We start from the raw sequence: 13037 nt of genomic DNA on the forward strand, positions 1-13037 counted from the left end.
CTTCCTCTAGCCCTTCTTGCGCAGTTTTTCTTGGGGTCTAGTGATGCCACCTGTGTGAATTGGCCTCATCACACACTCACTAAACTGAAGAAGTAATTGCGCAATCCTCAAGGAATGAATTCCTTCTCCATGCAAGAGATATCCTCCAAGGAATATTCCTGCAACTGATAGTACATTGTCCCATCACTTGATCTCAACTGGGTCTCTGACTGAACTGACATGCATGAGTTATTTATGAGAGAATATCCAGTTATCTGAAGTGCAGCAGTTACATGCATGCATGCATTAACTAACTGAACTCAGAATTAGTTCAAAAAACTATTTGAACTAATCTGGACTTAACTCAAATAACTGAGCTAACTAATTACAACTCAAAGTACAACTCATCCTCATCTCCTTAACTAAGGGATAAATTCCTCAATCAATGGAGAAACTGTTGCATGTCTTTACATAGACTTTATGTTTGCTTTGTTACAACTAATTAACTCATGGTGAATTAAATAATTATTTTACAAACCGCTGCTAAGATCAAATTCGAATTTTACTTCTCTATTTTGGTTTAGAGACTGACTAAAATAGGAAGGTATCCTGAAATGCTATTTATAGCAGTGCTATTTTTAGCACTTCTATTTTTAGCATTTCTTGTTGCTATTTTCAACACTCCCTCTCAACAAGAAAGGGATTATTAGTAACCCCAATCCTGTCTCTGTGGAACTCGAACTTGCATTTTGACAATGCCTTCGTCAAAATATCTGCATCATGTTCCTCGGTTGAAACATACAACAACAACATGATCCTCTTGACCACATAGTCTCGAAGATGGTGATATCAGATATCTATGTGCTTGGACCTGTCATGAAACACTAGGTTCTCAGAGAGTTTGATACAACTCTGATTGTTGCAGTAGATCACTGTAGGATCCATCCTCTAACTAAAAAATCCCACTAGAATCTTTCGCATCCAAATGGCCTGACTAGCAGCCATGTATTCAGCCTCTGCTGAGCTAAGTGCAACTGCTCTCTGTTTCCTGCTGTACCAGGAAACTACAGTTGAACCAAGGTTGAAGATTCCTCCAGAAGTGCTCTTCCGGTCCGATGGACTCCCTGCCCAATCCGCATCTGTGAAGCCCTGAATCTTCACTCCCTCTCTCCATTTGTACCACAATCCAAACTGAGATGTGCCTCTGAGGTATCTCAGCACATGCTTCACTGCCTTCCAAAATAGCTTGGTAGGCTGAACCATAGGTTGACTCAGTTGGTTCACCGCAAAGCATAAATCGGGTCGTGTGTTCACCAGATACATAATTGAACCCACCGGCTGTTGATAAACAACAACAGCTACTACCTCACCTGAAGTAGCATCCTCCTTCCTCTAGTTCCCAGCTAGAGGAGTCTGCATGGGTTTGCACTTCTCCATATGGAACTGCCCGAGGATCTCATTGGCATACTTGCCTTGAGACACAAAAACTTCTCCATCTCTCTGCCACACCTCCATGCCTAGAAAGTAGTGCATAAGACCCATGTCTTTCATTTCAAACTCTCTTGCAAGGTCCTCCTTGCAAGACTGGATCAGCTAATCATCACCTGTCAAAATCAGATCATCGAATTAAAGAAAAATGATCAATGGCTTACCTTCTACCATGATGTGGTAAAGGTTCGCATCTGCTTCACTCTTGGTGAAGCCCAACCCAATGAAATAGCTACCGATCCTAGTGTACCAAGCATGGGGTGCTTGCGTCAGCCCATACAGAGCCCTATTGAATCTGCACACATGCAACTCACGATGGAAGGTCTCAAAACCTTCTGGTTGCTCAATGTACACCTCCTCCTCAATCTTCCCATTGAGGAATGTTGTCTTCACGTCCATCTGATGGATCCTCCAACCCATCTGAGCTGATAGTGCCAACATCGATCTAATAGATGAGTACCTTGCTAGAGGAGCAAAGGTCTCATTGTAGTCGATCCCCTCGACCTGTGAGAAACCACGGGAGAAAAAACCTTTCCTTATGTTTATCAACACTGCCATTAGCTGCCTGCTTTACCTGGTAAAGCCATCTGGAACTCACCACTAACTTGTCCTGAGGTCTTGGGACAACATCCCAAACATAGTTTCGCATGATAGAGTCGTACTCCTCCACCATTGCATCAACCCAGACTGGTTGCTGCACTACCTCCTCAAATGAAGAAGGCTTAGAATATACACACTCCCCAACCAGGGCCATGTAACCAGTGTACCGCTCGGGCGACCTCCTCTGTCTACGCTAAGAAGATGGCTATCCCACATTCTCCCACGTATCGAACATCAACCTATCAGCTTCCCTTGGGTGTTTCCACCCATATCTGGAAGTCTCAGCATGAGTGGATGTCTCCACTCCTTGATCCTCTGCATGTGGCCGCTTCGCATCAATCTGAGGCTTCTCCTCCTTAGGAATTGAAAGTTCCTCCTCTACATGCAACTTGAGCTCCCCCTCAAGTGATACTCGCATGGCGTTCTGCTCATCGAACTTTAGATCCCTACATACCAATGTCCTATGAATTGTAGGCAGGAACACCCGATAGTTGTGGGGTGTATCCGTGTACCCCACAAGTATTCCCAACTCAGCTTTTGGATCTAGCTTCTTCCGAGACTCTTTGGTCACATGATAGTAAACTGATGATCTAAAGATTCGGAAGTGACTCACATCTGGTCGCTTCCCGGAAAAAGCCTCTATAGGTGTCTTCATTCCCAGTATATGGTGCAGGCTTCTGTTCTGTAAGTATACTGCTGCATTGCATGCCTTGGCCCACAAATGCAGTGGTAGGCCTTGGCCATGCAACATCGCTTGAGATGCTCCTACAATCGATCTGTTCTTCCTTTCGGCCACCCCATTCTGCTGTGGGTTATGGGGTGTCATCAACTCCTGTTTAATTCCTTCTGCAACGCAGAAGTCCTTAAACTGCAGGGAGACATACTCTCCACCATTGTCGCTATGCAAGGCTTTTATTTTCTTTCCAGATTCTTTCTCTTGCAAGGCTTTTATTTTCTTTCCATATTCTTTCTCTTGCAAGGCTTTAAACTCACAAAACCTCAAGAAGGTCTAATCCTTCTTTTTCATAAAGTAGATCCAACATCTACGAGAAAAATCATCAATAAAAATATAGTACCTTTATTTAGCGGTGGAGGCTGTAGAGAATGGTCCACAAACATCTGAGTGAACTCGCTCCAAGATTGCTCCAGCTCTACTGTCTCGATCCGGAAAGGAAGATTTCGCATACTTACCCAAGGTACAACCTTTGCATGTATTTGTCTGCTCCAGTTTTCCCTTGGGTATTCTGGTAGAAATCTACTGCATGATCTTCAGGGCTCAATGGTGCAAGTGGCCCAATCTTCTATGCCACAGCTTGCCAATATCTTGGCTCTACACCATCTCAGCTTTGGAACTTAATGCAGCATAGTCGTCTACCTCCAGCTTGTAGAGATTCTTTACTCAAATCTCGATTCTCTTGTTTTGTCTAGTTTCGATATGCCTCAAGAATACGTTTCCTTTACTAAAGACTACAAGACGCAACAAAAAACTAATAATAATATAATCTAAAGTAATCTACAGTTCTCCATTATTTTAACTCTCCCTCTTAATGGAGAAATGGATTTCCTACAATATTTGTTGAGATTGCAACAAGATAATGGAGCTTATTGGAAAGGAGTTGCCTTCACTAAGTGGGCCCGTAGGCCAAGTATGGTGCAAAGTCTATTTTTGGATCACAGCAGGAGTGATCACAGCAGGATTGATCAAAGTCTATTTTTAGACTGGCAGGCAAAAATAGAAAAGTCAAATATTATTGTCTCATAATAATATTTAGACTATAAACTTTATCTTATTCTCTTGGAGCACTTCAGTTTGAGCTACAGATGTGGCACATGCAGTTGTCAGAAGGAAATACGCTTTCTTTGTGGGTCAGTTGAGTTGTTGCATGCATGACTTCAGTTAGAACTCAAGCAGTTGAGTTTGGTGGAGTTGATGGAGTTGTGTTCAGTTTGACTTGGTTAAACTAGTCGTAATTAGTCTAACTAAAAATAGACTAATGATGAGTTGTTAAACTAATTATTAACTCATAATGCAACTAAATAATACATCAGTTAACTCAATTGCATGTCAGTGCATGTTCAGTTCAACAGGGATAGGTGTTAGAGGATGAGATTGCTATCAGTTGTGACTATAGTTGTGCATGAGAATTTTTGCACAAGCAATGTATTGAGTATGCCAATGAGTATTGCGTTGATTTTCCCAGTAGAATAGCCTGTGCTCACGTGATTTCCAGTGTGAGTGATTCTCAGCAGGTTTATGCAATAGAGGCGGGCAAAGCAGTGGAGCAGATTTGAACTTGTGACTTGTTTGAGTCTAAGCTGGTTTGTGTGTAATAGGTGGAGATAGTGCTGGATACTTGTGAGGAGTATTGACTATTGTAATGTTACATGTTCTCAATCATTAATATACAGATAGTGTGGGGTTTTCAGCTGTAAGATTTCCCCGGGTTACATACTGTGTTAATGTGTGCATGCTATTGCTGTTGCTAAATTGATGATAAACGTAGAGGAGCTTATGTATTGTGTATGTATTCCGCAATAGTACATGATCAGGATAATCTCCATTGAATATATGTTTATTATTCAAAATTTCTACATGGTATTGGAGCTGTTGATCATCAAATCTACTATTCAGGAAGTGTTTACATTCTATTTCTTTAGGCAGAGTCTGTAATCGGGCCAGGTAGCCTCTGGATTCATCCTTCGTTTGGAAGGTGAGATATCCGGTGAATGCCCATACAGTCAATCTCTGTACGAGAAATATTTTGTTCTCACGAATCTTAGATCCGAGGCGGTTCAGTTTAGAGTTGGTGGAATTCGAATTTGCAGCAGTGTTTTCTTGGTGTCAAAGAAGAAATGTCTTTCAACGGATTGCGATTGGAGTATGCTCTTGAGGGTAGTTCAAATTATATTGCATGGAAGGACAGGATGGAGTTATTATTGGATGATAACAGGCTGAAGGAGTTCATAGAGACGAATGTACCAAAGCCCACTGATGCTACTCAAGCTGATGCTTGGCAAAAGAAGACCGCAAAATGTCGAAGTATTCTGTTGGAGGGTATGAAGGATCACATTGTGTCGAGCCTGCATGGAAAGACTTCTCCATATCTGATGTGGAAGGCTTTAATAGATCTATTCCAAAGCAAGAGCGATTAGAGGAAGCTGGCGCTCAAAGATAAACTTAGAAACATCAAATGCCAGAAGGGTGACAGTATGCCCAAGTATCTCACGAAGTTCACTCAGTGTCGAGATGAGCTGGGAAGTGTGGGGGTTATTGTCGATGATGAGGACTTGGTGAGCTTGGCTCTCCTTGGTCTTCCGAAGAGTTGGCATTCCTATCAGGACTCTGTCAATGGTCGAGAGAAATTGCCAGGATGGGAAAGACTGTGGTCAGATCTTGTGCAGGAGGAGATCAGGCGGAGTACCAGGGACGGATCTTCATCAAAGGGAGCTGATGAAGAAAATTGCGCTTTGGCTGCCAAAGCAAAGAAGGGGAAGAGAAATAAAGCTTCTCAGTCTGGTGCGAAAGGCAAGAAGCAGGACATGTCCAAGGTGAAGTGTTTTCACTATCACCAGCACGGACACTATGCCACTAATTGTCCGCAGAAGAAGAAGAACAAGCAAGCTGCTGGATCTGCAGCAGGAGAGCCTCACAGTTTGAGCTTTATTTTTCATTGATCACATGCTTGGTTTCAAGTGTGATGGGATCGGTGTGGTTCTTGGACAGCGGTGAGTCTTTTCACATCACGGGAGATCGAGATTTGTTTTCTGATCTGGAGGACAAAGATCTTGGAGTGCACATGGAGATGGGCGATGGTGGTAGATACAGTGCGACCGCTATCGGTACCATTTCCTTTGAGAGGGAGTCTGGTAAACCCTTCGTATTGAAGGAAGTCATGCATGTTCCAGGATTGAAGAAGAATCTTATCTCTGTGGCGATGTTAGAAGACAAGGGGTATGATGTTGTTTTCAGCGAGGGAAAGGCTTTCCTGCGCAGCAAGACAACTGGTGAAACCCGGAAGATAGGGGTTCGAGTGAGGAACCTTTATCAGTTGCATGTAGATGGATGCGCAGCAATGGCATGCAAGGCAGAAGGATTGGTGAGCCGGGATGATGGCGAGTTGTGGCACAGGAGATTGGGTCACCTTCACCATGGAGCCTTGAAGATACTGCAGCAGATCATTACAGGGCTTCCTAAAGGCACTCTTGCGCAGTGAGATCAGTGCAAGGGGAGTACTTTGGGGAAGTTTGTGAAAGCCACCTTTCACGAGAAGGATAGTCGCGCCACGACGATCCTTCAGAGAATTCACACAGACGTGTGTGGACCTTTCTCAGTTGCTTCGACAACAAAACACAGGTATTCTGTGATTTTTGTTGATGATTTCTCTCGTAAGTGCTGGATCTTCTTCATGCAGAAGAAGAGCGAGACGTATTCAAATTTCTGTGAATTCAAAGCACTGGACGAGAAGGAGTTGGGGAAGAAGGTGAAGGCTCTTAGGAGTGATAATGGTGGTGAGTAAATCTCTGACGAGTTCAAGGATTTCTGCAAGGCAGAAGGGATTCGAAGAGAGCTCATAACTCCCCATAACCCACAGCAGAACGGGGTTGCTGAGCGGAAGAACAGAATGATCATGGGTGCTCCACAGGTGATGTTGCATGATCAGGGCCTACCCCTTCACTTGTGGGTGGAAGCATGCAATATAGCAGTTTATGTGCAAAACCATTGTCCTCACAGGATACTTGGCATGAGCACCCGAGGAGGCTTATTCTGGTAAGAAGCCTGATATTTCTCATTTGAGGATTTTTGGTGCTAACGTTTACATGCATGTGACGAAGGATGCCAGGAAGAAGTTGGAGCCGACTGCAGAGGTTGGGATATTTGTGGAGTACATTTATATGCCCCACAACTATCGTGTGTCTTTGCTAGACAGTGGTAAAACTGTTGTGCGACGGGATATAAAATTTCAGGAGGAGAAAGCCATGAAGTGTTCACTTGAGAGGGAGCTACACTTGCATGCAGATGAGGAGCTATTATTTCCTAAGGATGAGCTTCAGGACGTGGATCAGCCATAGGACAAGGTTCATGGAGTGGAAGAGACCACTCATGCAGCGCCAACCATCAGAGGGCAAAAGCGGTTGACAGAAGCTGAGCGACTGGCTCAAGATGCAGAGAAAGTTGTAGGACCACCTACAGCCCAACGCAGGCAGAGACAGTCACCTGATCGGTACACTGGATACATGGCTCTTATGAGCAAGTGTGTTGTGACTGAGCCATCCTCTTTCGAGGACGCTGTGGAGGATCTCGTATGGGTAGACGCCATGGTGGAGGAGAATGATTCTATTGTCAGAAAGAGTGCATGGGAGATTGTTCCTAGACCGGAAGGGAAATCAGTGGTGGCTTCGAGATGGATCTACAAAGTTAAGCAGGCAGCTGAAGGGAGTGTGGAGAAGTACAAGGTAAGATTTGTTGCCCGAGGCTTTTCACAGATGGAGGGGATCGATTAGAGGAGACCTTTGCACCCGTCGCAAGGTATTCTTCCATACGGATGATTCTTGCTCTCTCAGCGCAGATGGGGTGGCACATTCATCAGATGGATGTGAAGACTGCATTCCTCAATGGAGTCATTGAGGAGGAGGTGTACATTGAGTAGCCCGAAGGCTTTGAGGTCTTCAGCAGCGAGTCGCATGTGTGCAGGCTGAAGAGAGTGCTGTATGGGTTGAAATAAGCACCATGTGCTTGGTACACACGGATAGACAGCTATTTCACTGGACTTGGATTCTCTAAGAGCGAGGCGGATCCTAACCTATACCAGATTGTGGTGGAGGGTAAGTTGCTTATCATTGTACTGTATGTAGATGATTTGATTCTAACGAGTGATGAGCTGTTGATACTTTCATGCAAGGATGATCTTGCTAAGGAGTTTGAGATGAAGGACTTGGGCCTCCTTAACTATTTCCTGGGATTGGAAATTTGGCAGTGCAGTGGTGGACTGTTTGTTTCTCAGGGTAAGTATGCTCGGGAGATACTGGAGAAGTTCAACATGCATGGCTACAAGCCTGTTGATACTCCTCTTCCTGGAGGTTGGAGGAAGGAGGATGCCACTTTGGCAGAAGAAGTGGATGCCATTGTTTATCGACAGTTGGTGGGGTCGCTTATGAATCTGGTCAATACATGACCCGATATATGCTATGCAGTTAACCAGCTTTCACAAGCCATGGTTAAGCCTACCAAGCTCTTCTGGAAGGCGGGCAGGCATATATTGCATTATTTGAGAGGCACATCGGGATATGGTTTGTGGTACAGACAGGAGGATGACGTGAAGCTATGTGGCTTCACAAATGCAGATTGGGTAGGGAGCCCAACGGACAGAAAGAGCACATCAGGAGGGGTCTTCAGTATCGGGTCGACAGCAGTTTCTTGGTACAGCAGGAAGCAGAGATCCATGGCACTCAGTTCAGCATAGGCCGAGTATATGGCAGCAAGTTTGGCTGCATTCGAGGCTATATGGATGAGGAAGATCTTGGTCGGTTTGTTCGGTTCTCATTTGGATCCTACTGTGATTTACTGTGATAACCAAAATTGCATTAAACTCTCGGCTAATCCTGTATTTCATGATAGATCTAAGCATATTGACATCAGATACCATCATATCAGAGATTATGTGCAGCGGAGAATCATGTTACTTTCATACATTCCAATGGAGGATCAAGATGTTGATATCTTGACGAAGGCACTCACCAGGAGCAAATTTGAATACCACCGAGGCAGGATAGGGGTTGCTGATAATCCATATCTTGTTGAGAGGGAGCGTTGAGATTGCAACAAGATGATGGAGCTTAGTGGAAAGGAGTCGCCTTCACTAAGTGGACCCACAGGCCAAGTATGGTGCAAAGTCTATTTTTGGATCACAGCAGGAGTGATCAAAGTCTATTTTTAGGCTGGCAGTAAAAAATAGAAAAGTCAAATATTATTGTCTCATAATAATATTTAGACTATAAACTTTATCTTATTCTCTTTGAGCACTTCAGTTTGAGCTACAGATGTGGCACATGCAGCTGTCAGAAGGAAATACGCTTTCTTTGTGGGTCAGTTGAGTTGTTGCATGCATGACTTCAGTTAGAACTCAAGCAGTTGAGTTTGGTGGAGTTGATTGTGGAGTTGATGGAGTTGTGTTCAGTTTGACTTGGTTAAACTAGTTGTAATTAGTCTAACTGCAAATAGACTAATGATGAGTTGTTAAACTAATTATTAACTCATAATGCAACTAAATAATACATCAGTTAACTCAGTTGCATGTCAGTGCATGTTCAGTTCAACAGGGACAGGTGTTAGAGGATGAGATTGCTATCAGTTGTGACTATAGTTGTGCATGAGGATTTTGCACAAGAAATGTATTGAGTATGCCAATGAGTATTGCGTTGATTTGCCCAGTAGACTAGCCTGTGCTCACGTGATTTCCAGTGTGAGTGATTCTCAGCAGGTTTATGCAATAGAGGCAGGCAAAGCAGTGGTGAAAATTTGAACTTGTGACTTGTTTGAGTCTGAGCTGGTTTGTGTGTAACAGGTGGAGATAGTGCTGGATACTTGTGAGGAGTATTTGACTATTGTAATGTTACATGTTCTCAATCATTAATATACAGATAGTGTGGGTTTTTCAGCTGTAAGCTTTCCCCGGGTTACATACTGTTTTAATGTGTGCATGCTATTGATGTTTTATTGTTATTGATGCTGCTAAATTGATGATCAACGTAGAGGAGCTTATGTATTGTGTATGTTTATGCAATAGTACATGATCAGGATAATCTCCATTGAATATGTGTTTATTATTCAAAATTTCTACAATATTTAACATAAATAACAATGCTTACTAGACTAAGTCTCAGCGAGGCTTACAAATTGACTTTAACAACCTCATCTTGACTTTTCTTGTTGTTAAATAGTGATGATGCTACTTTCTTGGTTTAATTTTCTTTAACTACATGTTGCAACTAGGTTGTGGTCTTATTCTCATCATTTGCAATACTTCATCAGGTTCATGGGACATTGGTTTGTCATCAATGCTTGCAAATTCTTCATTACATTCATAAGTGGGTTGTTGCACTTTGTCATTATATTCATTTATGACTTATTCAATGGACCGCTACCGCATTAGCTCATAGTAATGTCTGATTTCTTCAGAGCTCCAATGCATCAAAATGCCATGAAATTATTCATATGTATCAATTGTTGTTTCAAATTCTATGTCATCTACATCATTCATTGATTCTTCATTTCTATTGTCTATTGTTGTAACTTTTGTGCAAGCTCCATCAAAATATGGTGTTTCAAGTCATGATTTTTGAACAGTAATTCATCTTCAAAATTTGTTATCTCTTCTTCAAAAAATTTTGTTTCTTCTTGGTTGGTGCTAATATGTGCACACTGAGAAACATTCATGAGATTCACAAAATCATCATAATTTGAGTTCTTTTCGTTTTCCATTATGTTGAGAGTTTCTTCCATTTCTTCATCTTCGTCTTCCTATGTCAAATTCTCATTCTTTTTTGCATTAAAATTTGTGTGCTCAATTTCATCTTGCTCATCTAGTCAATCTTCAACTTGGGTCACTGCTCCATCGAGCAATTTATCTACGAGCTTACTTTCCTACAACATTTGGAGCCAACATTCTCTTGAAAGTTGTTCGTTATCAAATTTCACTTTAAGTTCTTCAATTCCTTCACTCTCTTTTCTTGTAACCTTCTTTATCATTTCTTTTGGTGTCTCTTCAAACAACTTGCTCCCCCTTACATTGTATTTCATCTTAAGAATATTCCAAAATACTTTTTCACTTTTTGTGTCACCAAATTCATTTAAAATGCAAGAAATAAAAATTTCATCCATTGCTGATATAATAAGATATAATGTTATTGCTCCTTTCCTCTTATCATGGATATTAACAAAGTCTTCTTGAATATAATGCAATAAATTATCTGAACAAAGTAATTATACCATTTTGTTTTCTCAAGATCCATAATTTATACTGAAAAACATGGTAGAATCAACATTAATCGTTTCTAGATTTCATCTATTTATTCAAATTCTTCATTGATATGGTCTGGTTCTACATTCTGATCTTCAGGTATGGGTTCTTCTGTTGGAAACATTCCATATTTTTCAGTAGCTTTTGGCCTTTGATTCTTTCTCCTTAGCTATTTCAGTTCTCTCTGGAACTACTTAATTCTCCTTTGGTGACCCATGATTTCCTTCTGCTTACCTTTTCTTATACCAACTTAAATAAATAAATATAAAGACATATTTTTAGTGCACCACTTTATCTTTACCAGATAGAAAATGCACTTTGGAGGTCTAATCAAACTCCCACACAACTCTTGCCACAAAGATTTCAATACACAACACCTTTCTCTTAACAATTGATTTCTCCACACAACCATACACCATTTGTCACAACTCGCAACAAACAACTAGCCTTAGGCCCCACACACTCAAAATTAGTTAGCCAACTACATGATATTCAAGCTCACACCCACAATGATATGTTTGAAATGAAAAATATACTAGGTGGCCCAACAAACACTCACAAATTGAAACCCTTTGTATCCCGGTAAATTTTAAATATCACTAAAAATAATCTAGATGTTGGACATTTTGGTTGCAACACTCTTTGAGCACCAGATCTCACATTGGCGCTTCAAATTGTAGTTGTAACAATGGTGGTGAAAATTCCATGTAAAAATATATAAACACCACAGATGATGGGACACGTATTCCAAGATGAATGGTGAGTAGGACATCCTAGTGGGTGTTCATTTGGTTGTTTATGGTTAAGGAAATCGGAAAAGGAAATGGCTAAGGCATTAAAGAGGCAAAAAGGTATTTTGGCACATTTATTTATGAAAATAATGGAAATTAGGAGAAAAAGGAGGTGAAAGGTCACGAGTTTCGTGTGAGGAGGAAAATGAAGGAAAATAATGGAAATTAGGAGAAAAAGGAGGTGAAGGGTCACATGTTGCATGTGAGGAGGAAAATGAAGGAAAATAATGGAAAATGAAGAAAATGGAGGCCTCATTCATAAAAAGGCTTATGAGGATCAGTTGGCAAGCTTCTTCTTCTTAGAGTGAACCTTTTTTCAGTTCATTTTTGGAGCTCTCTCATTATTCTCTCTCTCTCTCTCATACTCTTGGAGTCTTAGAGTTTTCTTGGAGCGCTCTTTGTGGGTGTGGAATACTTGGATTCTTGGAGCAAGAAGGCAAAGGAAGAGTAGGAAAGTGCAAGAAGACATCAATAACTACATCAGATTTATTTGCAGGTACCGAGTTGCATGTATGATTTCTTCACTATTTTTGCATGCATGTGGTTTCTTGGCTGTGATCTATCATTGGCATGGAGGATTTCCTGGTTTGACAATGGATTGCCTAGCCTTGCCATTTCCTGGAAAGCCATGGTGATTCTGGATTTACTTTCATTATTTTGATTTGGTTGGTTCTCATGTTTCCTTATCTTGGGTTGAGTTATTAGTCCTGGAAGCCCTGGTTGAACAAATGCTCTAGAAACATTGTAACATCTTGGGTTGAGTTACTAGTCCTGGAAGACCTGGTTGGACAAATGCTCTAGAAGCCCTTAGTGGGTTGAGTTACTGGTGTTGGAAGCATTGGTTGGACAAATGCTTTGGAAGCCTTGTATAAGTTGTGGGTTGAGTTACTAGTTCTAGAAGCCTTGGTTGGGCAAATGCTCTAGAAGCCCTGGAAGGCTTGGATGGAGACTAATTTGATGATGGTTTTTGGTGATGTCTGACCGTGAGGTGGAACCATTGTTTGATAGGTTGAGGTGGATGGCATCTGGAAGCCCTGGATGAGTTTTAATTGATGTGTTCTATGAGATCCCACATTCATGTTTGGAATATGGCACGGAGGTGAATGGCTGAAGAGAGATTTGGCTCAGCCATTCTACAGTCGGGTGGAACGTGGTAGTCCCA

The sequence above is a fragment of the Pinus tabuliformis genome, chromosome Q, assembly GCF_031772625.1.
Source record: "Pinus tabuliformis cultivar Carrire ecotype Pingquan chromosome Q, CPIR1, whole genome shotgun sequence".
NCBI classification, from domain to species: Eukaryota; Viridiplantae; Streptophyta; class Pinopsida; order Pinales; family Pinaceae; genus Pinus; species Pinus tabuliformis.